This window comes from Mytilus californianus, unplaced genomic scaffold, assembly GCF_021869535.1.
Source record: "Mytilus californianus isolate M0D057914Y unplaced genomic scaffold, xbMytCali1.0.p SCAF_1, whole genome shotgun sequence".
NCBI lineage: Eukaryota > Metazoa > Mollusca > Bivalvia > Mytilida > Mytilidae > Mytilus > Mytilus californianus.
Window position 1 is genome coordinate 54,401,344 of NW_026262581.1, and position 9,990 is coordinate 54,411,333.

At 33.0% G+C, this 9,990-nt stretch overlaps 1 long non-coding RNA gene across 1 annotated transcript; it reads right to left on the reverse strand.

The window, feature by feature from the left end:
• Positions 1 to 726: 726 nt before the first annotated feature.
• LOC127714198 (uncharacterized) lies at positions 727 to 5,898 on the reverse strand. Its single transcript, XR_007987618.1, has 3 exons — positions 5,779 to 5,898; positions 4,082 to 4,232; positions 727 to 872 (listed from the first exon to the last, which is right to left on the reverse strand). It is a non-coding gene; the product is annotated as an uncharacterized LOC127714198 (long non-coding RNA).
• Between the last annotated feature and the right edge of the window lie 4,092 nt (positions 5,899 to 9,990).

Sequence of the window (9,990 nt, forward strand, 5' to 3'; positions counted from 1 at the left end):
TTGTCTATATTTACAGAAATGCAACCTCAAATGTGCAGCAGATTTTATTCAGAAATTTTTCGAGAGAGGGTAACAAAAATACATGCTGTGACAAGCTTAAAACAAAATTTAAAGTGTTTCTTAAAGTGTGCTTTAATGTGTTGATAATTATACAAACTATTAGCTTTACCACATTTTTAATTGCGTCTTTATTCATTACGAGAGGTATTGGTAAACAGAAATTGAATCATCATCAGCAATGGTAGTGTTAATAAGAGGAATATAGTTACAAACGCTTGTGAAAATTGTAACAATTGTTAAAGTTGTTAAAGTGTTTATTCCATCTGACACTGCAATGATTTTGCATCGAATCAAAAAGTACCCCTAAAAGTGACTGAAGAAAGGAAATGTGATCACCATTGGTCTTCTACCGACCGGCAGTAAAACCGTCGCCACAGTGGGGATGTATAAGTTCGCAGACTAGTCCGGTCAGAATTGAGAAGTTAAATTCGGCTTACAAGTATTATAAAACGGCCTTTATTATAAGAACTACCTATTGTATTTATTGTTAATTTGTTCTCGTCCTGAACATTCTTGAAATATTCATAAAACTCTTTGTTACAGGTCAAAACTAAAACACGTTGAATATATACATGATGAAAACAAGAGTTGCAACAAACAGAGAAAGTGGTCACTAAAGATTTTGAAGAAAATGAATACAAAACTTTGTGAACATATATTTTAATTACTTGTTCCACAGTCGAAAAAAAATTGTTCACATAATACAAATGCCTGGTTTAGCTGCCTCTACTATTGGTAGAAATACATGTGCGTTCTCCGGACTGCACGCTTTGATTACATCGTGTATACAACTTGCCCAACCATCTACAATTCTAAAACAAACAAAAAAACAAAAAAATACACTGCGTTTGCCATCTCCAAGCAATGAACAAACTACCAAACAAGTGGAAGAAACAATGCATTTATTTTAAATACTTGCATGAGATCGTTATTTGAAAACATGATATTGAATGTCCTTATCTGCAAGATTAATACTAAATGTTGTAAGCAGTATACTGTAAACTGTGTTAATATGTTGCAGCGCAAACTATTTTCATTGAAACATCCAATTTTTCCGGAGTACAATAAAAAATTACAATAATCCTGCAAATTTCTGATGTGTATAAAACGTTCAAACCCGCTGCACTTGTATGCACCTGTTCAGTGGTTGTCGTTTGTTGATGTGGTTCATAAGTGTTTCTCGTTTTTTAAATAGATTAAAACGTTGGTTTTCCTGTTTGAATTGTTTTACACTAGTCATTTTGTGACACTTTATAGCTTGCTGTTCGGTGTGAGCTGAGGCTCCGTGTTGAAGGCCGTACTTAGACCTATAATTGATTACTTTTTACACATTGTGTCTTGGATGGAGAGTTGTCTGATTGGCACACATACCACATCTTCTTATTTCTATGAACACCTTTTTAAATAAAAACAATCATATCTCTTAAAACAAGTTAAGCTGACAAACCATATGCCAAGTATATGCTTAATTTTCATAAATGCAACTTCATAAATTATATTAATTTTGATAAAACTGACGACATAGCTTTTCTGTCAGATACAATTTTGTCTGCAAAACTGGAATACGTTTTTTGAACTGAAAGGTGCAGATAAAAAAGAATCCAAAGACAAAAATGCAAATATTGGTTTAAAAGAAATAGTAGATGAAGCCCATACATACACTCTGGAACAAAATGTTTTAGATAAAAAAGAAAAAGCGTAAAATATATCTTCTCTGCATAAACTTATGCAGTGTTTTGCTTCAGTATTTATAATAAAAATGCACCGCGGAGAGCGGACTTGTTAAACTATATTTACTACGTAACTTATTTATGCTAAATTTCATTCTATTTTTGTATTCGAGTATAAATTATTGTGAACAATCAGACTTTCAGATTAAAAATTGTCATTTTAAAATAAATATATATAATATGAATTAAATAGAAATGTGTTGAAATGTCAATGAGACAGCAACCCCCACCCCACTCCAAAACAGAGTGTGATTTACAGTTGTTAACCAAAGACTAGTATATACCATACTGTAAGCTTCAAATCGTTCCGATTCTATAAACTACAACACATTTTTTTTTCAAATAACGAAAGAAATTGAGATGAATAAACAACAAAAAAACAATGAAAAATATGACAAACCACAATTAACAAATTAAAACAACATATAGATATGACAGTAATAGAATACTGAAAATTTTTCTGACTGAGGAAAAAGTAAAATAACAAAAATATCGAACTCCAAGGAAAATTCAAAACAGAAAGTCCCTTGTCAAATCACAAAATCAAAAGCTCAAACACTTCAAACGAATGGAAACAACTGGAAATGGACATGGGGTTATGGATATGGATATGTGACGGGGGTTAAACTTGTTTTTATATATTCAACCCTACATTCAGTAGTTCAATAACCAGTTCATGTATAATGTGTAAGTTAGCTTTGTTTAATTGATACATTTGTACCAACGACGAAATGCAAACAATTTATGTGTCTGCACTACTAACACTATAGATCCATTTATTTTCACGGACACCAAATTTCGTCGATCTAATTATATTAGAAGGGTACTTGATTCTACGATTCGGACAAATTCCACACTGAGGCCTAATAGAACATTTGTATTTCAATGAATACTTGAATTTAAGGCCTGAATATACCCATGCAAGAGTACTGCTAATTTCCACTGGATTCGTTCGACTCTAAAATAATAATTTTAAAGCTTTCTGTTAGTCCAAGTGTATTTCGTAATCACACCTATTGGTGCTTCGGCAATGACGTACCTTATATCATAGGTTTCTAAAATTCTTCAATACATTAAGAAGCTATTTCAAAGTTCGGTTCAAACTCGTTTATAGAAAGTTGACCTTAGGTATGATTTTGGTTTTGGCTAGGGATGCCTTCGAGTACTCATATATTAAAGTTTTGTTCGGTAGAACTAGGTATTGAGTTTCAGATATTTCCTGCGAGACCGTTCCTTTCTTCACAATGATTTTGTTATGAATGAATTCAACAACAATCTATATATTTCAGTGAACAAAAGTTTTGTTCGATAGAACTGGGTATCCAGTATCATATATTTCCCGCGAGGCCATTCCTTTCTTCACAATGATTTTGTTGTGAATTAATTAACAACATTCTGTTTACTACGGTGTACAAATTTAAAATTTTGTTGTGACAATGACATTTTGTCATGTTTTCGCCTAAATGTTCATAAAATGAATAGTCTATGAAAACTTAATCTGAAAACTAAATTACGAGAATATTTTCATAATCTGAAAAGTAAAATACAAAAGCAGACATTTAAATAACTTTGCACATACTAAAAATACATCTAGCAAAACGTTGTGTTCTTATATGTTGTTCAGTGGAACAGTGCATAATTGTTTCTCAGGAATCATGTCAGTTTACTTTTAAATTTTATTTAACAACTTAAAATAATACGTACATAATCAATGTCACAACGCAATGAGGGACTGGTGGTAGGCAAGCTGCAGGGATAAGTTTCTTCCCCTTCCTTAAATATCTTTGCACACTGAAAGTACAGTATGCCTGTCCGTCGATCACCTTTGCAGAACCTTCTATCTTTGATTATTTTTTTGTATTTTATTTGTCCTAATTATCCATAATATATTTGCCACATCACATTAAGCAGCAATATCCAAATATCCCCAACTTTTGTCTTTGCAACACATCACATTTGCACTACAGTAGTAGTTTATAAGCGGGTGGTTTGGCTAGTCATAAAACCAGGTTCAATCCACCATTTTTTCTTCAAATATCCTGCAAGTCTGGAATATGGCAGTTGTTACCTACAATCCGATTCTATGTATGTAAGCGTTTGCTTTTGTTGTAGTTCAGTGTTTCTGTTGTTCCGTTGTTTTCCTCTTATAGATGATGTTTTTCCCTCGGGTTTAGTTTGTTACCCTGATTTGTTTTTGCCTAATCGAAATGACTATTGAACAGCGGTATATTACTGTTGCCTTTATTTTCTAGCGATTTCTTAAATTTTGTATGTCTTATTTTAAATCTTACCCACAGTCTACTGGGTCTTTGTTTGCTCTGCTTGGTGACCTGTTATTCTCTTTTTTTTATATATATTCTTGCTCTGCATTGTTGTGGCATTCCAGCAACTCTTCTTGATACACCTCGTCATTGAAGCAGGAGGAAATTAATCCCGTCAATTCTATAATCATTGGAAAATTATGTTATGTTTGTCATTAATATGTGTCGAATTATATATTATCACACAATGTTTCCAGTAATATACTTTAAAACATAATATAAGCCGTAGGAATTGTGTGTCGACATCTCAAGCACTCTCGCATTTAAAACCAACAAAGAAGTAAGATCATTAACTAGTGAAAATGTTACAGCAGTGAATTGGAATCGGTAAAAACTACAGATCAGACGACTATACTGGAATCTAAAAGATCGGAAACCAGGCAAACATGTTGTTAGTGAGTTGAGTGTCAATTTCAGTCTTTCTTCCTCATAACTGTGTTGAAGCAGTTTGTGTGCTCACCACTGGTAATGTATTGAGCAAACATTGCACGAGCATAATGTATGAAATTTGATATGGAAACACCATAAGATCTGTCAGTGAGTGTGTTACTACTTTGAAATAGAAAATTGACGATTGAAAAGTTTTGAAATCATCAAGTTTGTAATATTCTAGTTTGAAGTTCTCCATCTCTGCCAATAGCGAGGAAAAGAGCAGACCTTTTAGTTTCTGTAGTACCCTTTATACACGAGATGCATGCAGTCACCGAAATGTGTTTTTTCATTGAAAGAAGATCATAAATATATCTGAAAGTGAAAGTAAAGAGCTTTGCAAAATCTTTTTTTTTCCTGAGAATGTTTGAATAAATTCTATTTTATATGAGTACAAAATCAAATCGGCATTTAGAAGTATATACTAAGAAGTTTTTGGAATATCGACTGTAGCAATGCCAATCACACAAACTCAACAAATATGCTGTCGATCTAAAAGTTCATCATTTTGACATCGTCTTCGGTTTACTTAGTTTTGGAATCAAAAAACCAATGATTTATAAAGATCAAAATAAGAAGATGTGGTGTGATTGCCTATGATACAATTAGCATTGCCCATACCGTGCAGTCGGCCATAAAAGGCCCCGACATGAAAAATGTGAAAAATTCAAACGATAAATTTTACCGCCTAATTTATAGCAAAACAATTTACAAGAAAAAAAAACCAAATATGACAGACATGAACCTACGACAACCAGTGAACTACATGTACAGGATCCTGACTTTTGACAGGCTCATAAAGAAGGTAGCGAGGTAAAACATGTGAGCGCTCTATCCTTCCGCAAACCTAGGATCGTTGTGCAACAGCACAACACAAGAAAAAAATGTGAAACTCATTTGCAAATAGCTATGCCTAAAAGATCGGTACAGGAACAAGCATTACATAAAAACAATATACACAAAGAACGATAATGAGAGTACTCTTCGTTACTGAAAGCTAGTTCAAAGTAAATTACAACTTATAATTTAATCATGTTCTGCTAGATTAAAGGCTTGCTTCACGTTCAGTGACAACTATTTCAGAATTATTCAGGGGAAACAAATGATTCAATTTAAATAGGACATGTAGGTCCTGCAAAATGGAACGACTGCAATGCATGTCGGGACACTGCCAATGGTAAACTAGTGTTTGTCAGTTGGGCAAATTCTGATTCAACTTGCAATAGTATCATGCGTACCTGCTTTGTTAGTGATGCATACTGGATTGTACGTGTATTCCATCATTCTAAACATGACTGTGTTGCTGTTTGTCATCACATATTGCTCCGTAGTTCTTAATGCAAGTCAGCATTTCCGATAAGTATCTGGAACAATGTACCGAATAAAAAAAATGTAAAGATAAAAAGTGCAATTAGGTTTATTAGTTACATAATTTACTTGACTTAATTAAATAATTTCAATATCATGGAAATTGTGTTGAATGGGTTGAAACAATTGCGATAATAATCCTCGATACTTGGTATAATGAATACAGTTGACTTTAATAAAACAAAATACTAACGGACAGGAAACATCAAGGAAGTTTAAATGCATAGTCATCTTCCATTTGAAATGTTCTTCATCATATTCATAATCGATCAACTCATCTGCATCAAATGTTGCATTTGGACATGTATACACTTCATCACAAGATTCTAAAAGTAGGAACAAAATTAGTGATACTGAGTTGATAGATTAAGTGTCAAAATGTCTTAATCATTTGTTTTTTTATGATCTTATATTGCATTTGGAGAGTGTTTTGCCCTTTTTTGTTACTTGTCATTGTGTATTATGCTAAAGATTATAAATGATTATGACAATAGAATGTTTATATTTGTTAATTGGAATAATTTGTTCGCTGTTCAACACAACTGTATTGTGTCAAGCTGGCAAATCCTCGATCTTATCGATTTGTACGGCTAAGCTAATTTTACAAATAATGTGTCAACGCTTAGTTTGCAAGGGTTTATCGGATGTGATTGAGCACGGCCGAACACATGTCCAGTGGCAGATATGCCATGCATGTTTTGGACGAAATCAAATAAAAAGAAAAAAGATATAAGTATTGTAATTAGGGGTTGATCGGAATGATGCATGTAAATTTGGAACTCCAATGGAACATGAGGTTAGAGTGGATAAAAAAAGAAATTTGACTCTGTTACGGACCACCCAAAGAGTTGTTACAAGAGTTCTTACCGTGCTGATAAATTGGCACTCACTCTATATGAAAAATATATGGGTGTGTATTTATACATACTGCACAGCCAAAACGGACAACAAGAAAAAGGTGTGCATGCGAATCGGTCGGAAGAAGACCATTATATGACCATACTTAATTACACCAAACAATTAAATAAATAAAAGTCGGTATTGTATCGTTAGTTAATGAATGAAAAACTTTCGTGGACTCGTTAGCAAATACCGTTAAGTGAAGTTAAAAAAAATAATGAATATCGATACAACTTATAGATTTTGGAAAAAATAGTTATCGAAACACTCAATGCAGCAATGCAAACTACGTATACCAACATAATTAACAATGCAATTTATAATATGTTAACATCCCTAACTGATTCAATCGTTATATAGCTTTGATATCATAGGTTGTATTTCTGAAAATATAGACACTTCAATTTCCCGTAGGAACCTCTTTTACAGTTAAAACTGTGCAAGTTTTACTAAGAGGTTTCGTACAAAATCATATCCTGAAATGGAAAGTACATTTGTACTGCTATTTTTTGTAAAACATAAGATTGTGCGGCATGTTTGCATTATCAATATGCCTTGAACTTTTAAGAGTTCATACTAAAATTATGCATTACCCCTCCCTTTACTCTTAGTCTTTTTGAGAAAATTCAAGTTGTCCGCTATCCAACAGTATTTATATTGGTAATATTCCCAAGTTGTGACTATGAAATGAAACATGGATATCTGGGAACCATAAGTTAAACAAAACAAAATAAATATTAATATAAAATATCGTCCCATAAGAGGTGTGGTGTGCGAATCCGCGGTATTTACAAAATGCAACCTATTATGACATCCTATTATTTGTATAGCCAAAAAGATATTGCATATCAAATATATATTGTAAAATTATTTGTTTTAATCAGGTTTTAATCACTAACAAAAATAATGAAAACACAGTATAATGGAAGAATACATGTACTGTATACAAGAACATGCACGTATACAATGATACTTTTTAAATGTCCTTTTAGATACTTTTATCCTTTATTTAATTTTCTCTGTGTACTGACACAGAGAACTCGTTTGAGAAATAAACAGCAGAATTTAATACATACAACTTCATGTAGTATTGAAATATTTTTATGAGAAGTACTCTTTTATCCTTTATTTAATTTTCTCTGTGTACTGACACAGAGAACTCGTTTGAGAAATAAACAGCAGAATTTAATACATACAACTTCGTGTAGTATTGAAATATGTTTTATGAGAAGTACTCTTTAACAACTCTTGTATTAGTCCCTATCTCTCACACGTTTGGTCATACAATAAAATGTACAAACATCAGCAATGGAATCATTATTCAGTGTTTAATTGCTACTAAACCACTTATAGAGTTTGAGTATGCCAAGACTCTATTTTTTATATTCTACAATTATTATGCACTGCAGTATCAGCGTGTTCTAATGCCATTGTGCAAAATTTTTAGAGTTTGTGTTAGCTGAGCGAAGGGCTTCATTTTAAGCTTTACTTTACTATCAATGTGTACTTCATCACGCCTTTAAGCACTTCAAATTTTCTTCATTTTTTGCATAACGCCCATTTTCAAATATTTCATGCATATTTAACACATGATCAAGTTGAAAATAAATTCGATAGATTTGCTCTGCAAAGTGTTAAACGGATGAAGGACGGGAATTCAAACTGCCACTGGAACATGGTGATATGTTGGATAGGACCCTCAGTGTAAGCCGTTAAGGCGAGTGTCCTTTAGTCTTGTTCGATCTGTATTTCATTGTTTAATGAATGTGCTGTCCATACACCCGTTAAATCGATTGATTGTTGTTTTTTATTGTCCAGTGACAAATATTTCATACATGATCAGAGCGAAAACAAATGAATAATAAATACAATAGGGGGTCTCCCGAGCTGATAGGCGAGAAATTCAGGATGTCACATGTAAATGAGGATATACTGAATAGGGAAATACATTTATCCTTGTAACAGGTAACCTACGGATCCCTCAAAGGTAATTCACGCAGAGAGAGCGTTGCACTCTGTATGAGATATCGGACTAAACGTTCCATGCTGGTGTTACTCATTCCGCACACCCAAACAGATGCCCAACATCAAAGCAAAGGTTTTACTGCCGGTCGGAAAAAGACCAAAAGTTACCATATTTCTATAACCCAGTCTCACTGTAGGTCCATACGCCGTTAGATATATATATTTGCGTTATAATTAATGTGTACTTAAGTGGCACAAGGATGTTTTGCCAACCCAACACTTAGAACTAATGATATCTAAGGGCTTATAGTATACCTAGTTTCAAAAAAATTCGATCAGGCAGTATGATCATCATCATCATCCATTGACCAAAGAAATATAAATTGTCATAGTAACTAAATGACACAACTCTTGAACGGCAAATGGCAAAATTATTATCAAAATAAAACTGAACTGCATTCCATTTTCCATGTCATTGTGTTAAAAGCTTCATAACATATGTTCAAGCGGTACATGAGCATTATTACCCAGAAACCTAAATCATAAGGTAACTAACGGGCATAATTCATGTACAATAGACATCAAAAACATTAAAATCAGACCAGGACGTCCGTTGTCTAACATTTCGTTAAATTAATCATACTATTAGTATGACTAACTCTGAGTCATTAAAAGTAAATCGCATGATTAAATGTTACCCTTCATCTAAATTTAATCATTGTATTTGTTAAGCAATTTATAAGTTTTCGGCGATAAGCATGTGCTTCCCAAAATGCAATGTAAAACAAGGTATTCGTGTTTGATTTCCACCCTTTCAACTTTTGATTCGAGCGCCACTGATGAGCGTAAAGGGTAACAAATTTTGTGTTGTATCTTAACGAGTTTGTATTTTCTGCCTTAGATATGTCCGAGACTGATCTGGTCCCAAAAAAATGTACCAAGGACGAGGAAGATAAAAGTATTCGCTTGAAAATTAAAATAATGTTTTTTTTTCAAACACTAATAAAAGTGGTATTTTGAAATGGCCCCGAGTATTACTGAAGAGACATTAATGAACAAATGCTTATCTGGTGCTGTAAAAATGGTACTGTTATCTTCTTTTCTGCTTTAAAACCGTTATAATTTAGTTCGTGATCTGATATATAATGTACGAAATGGATAACTGCATTTTGTTGTGCTTTTCATTTACAAGTATCAGTATGAGCTTTTGATAGGAC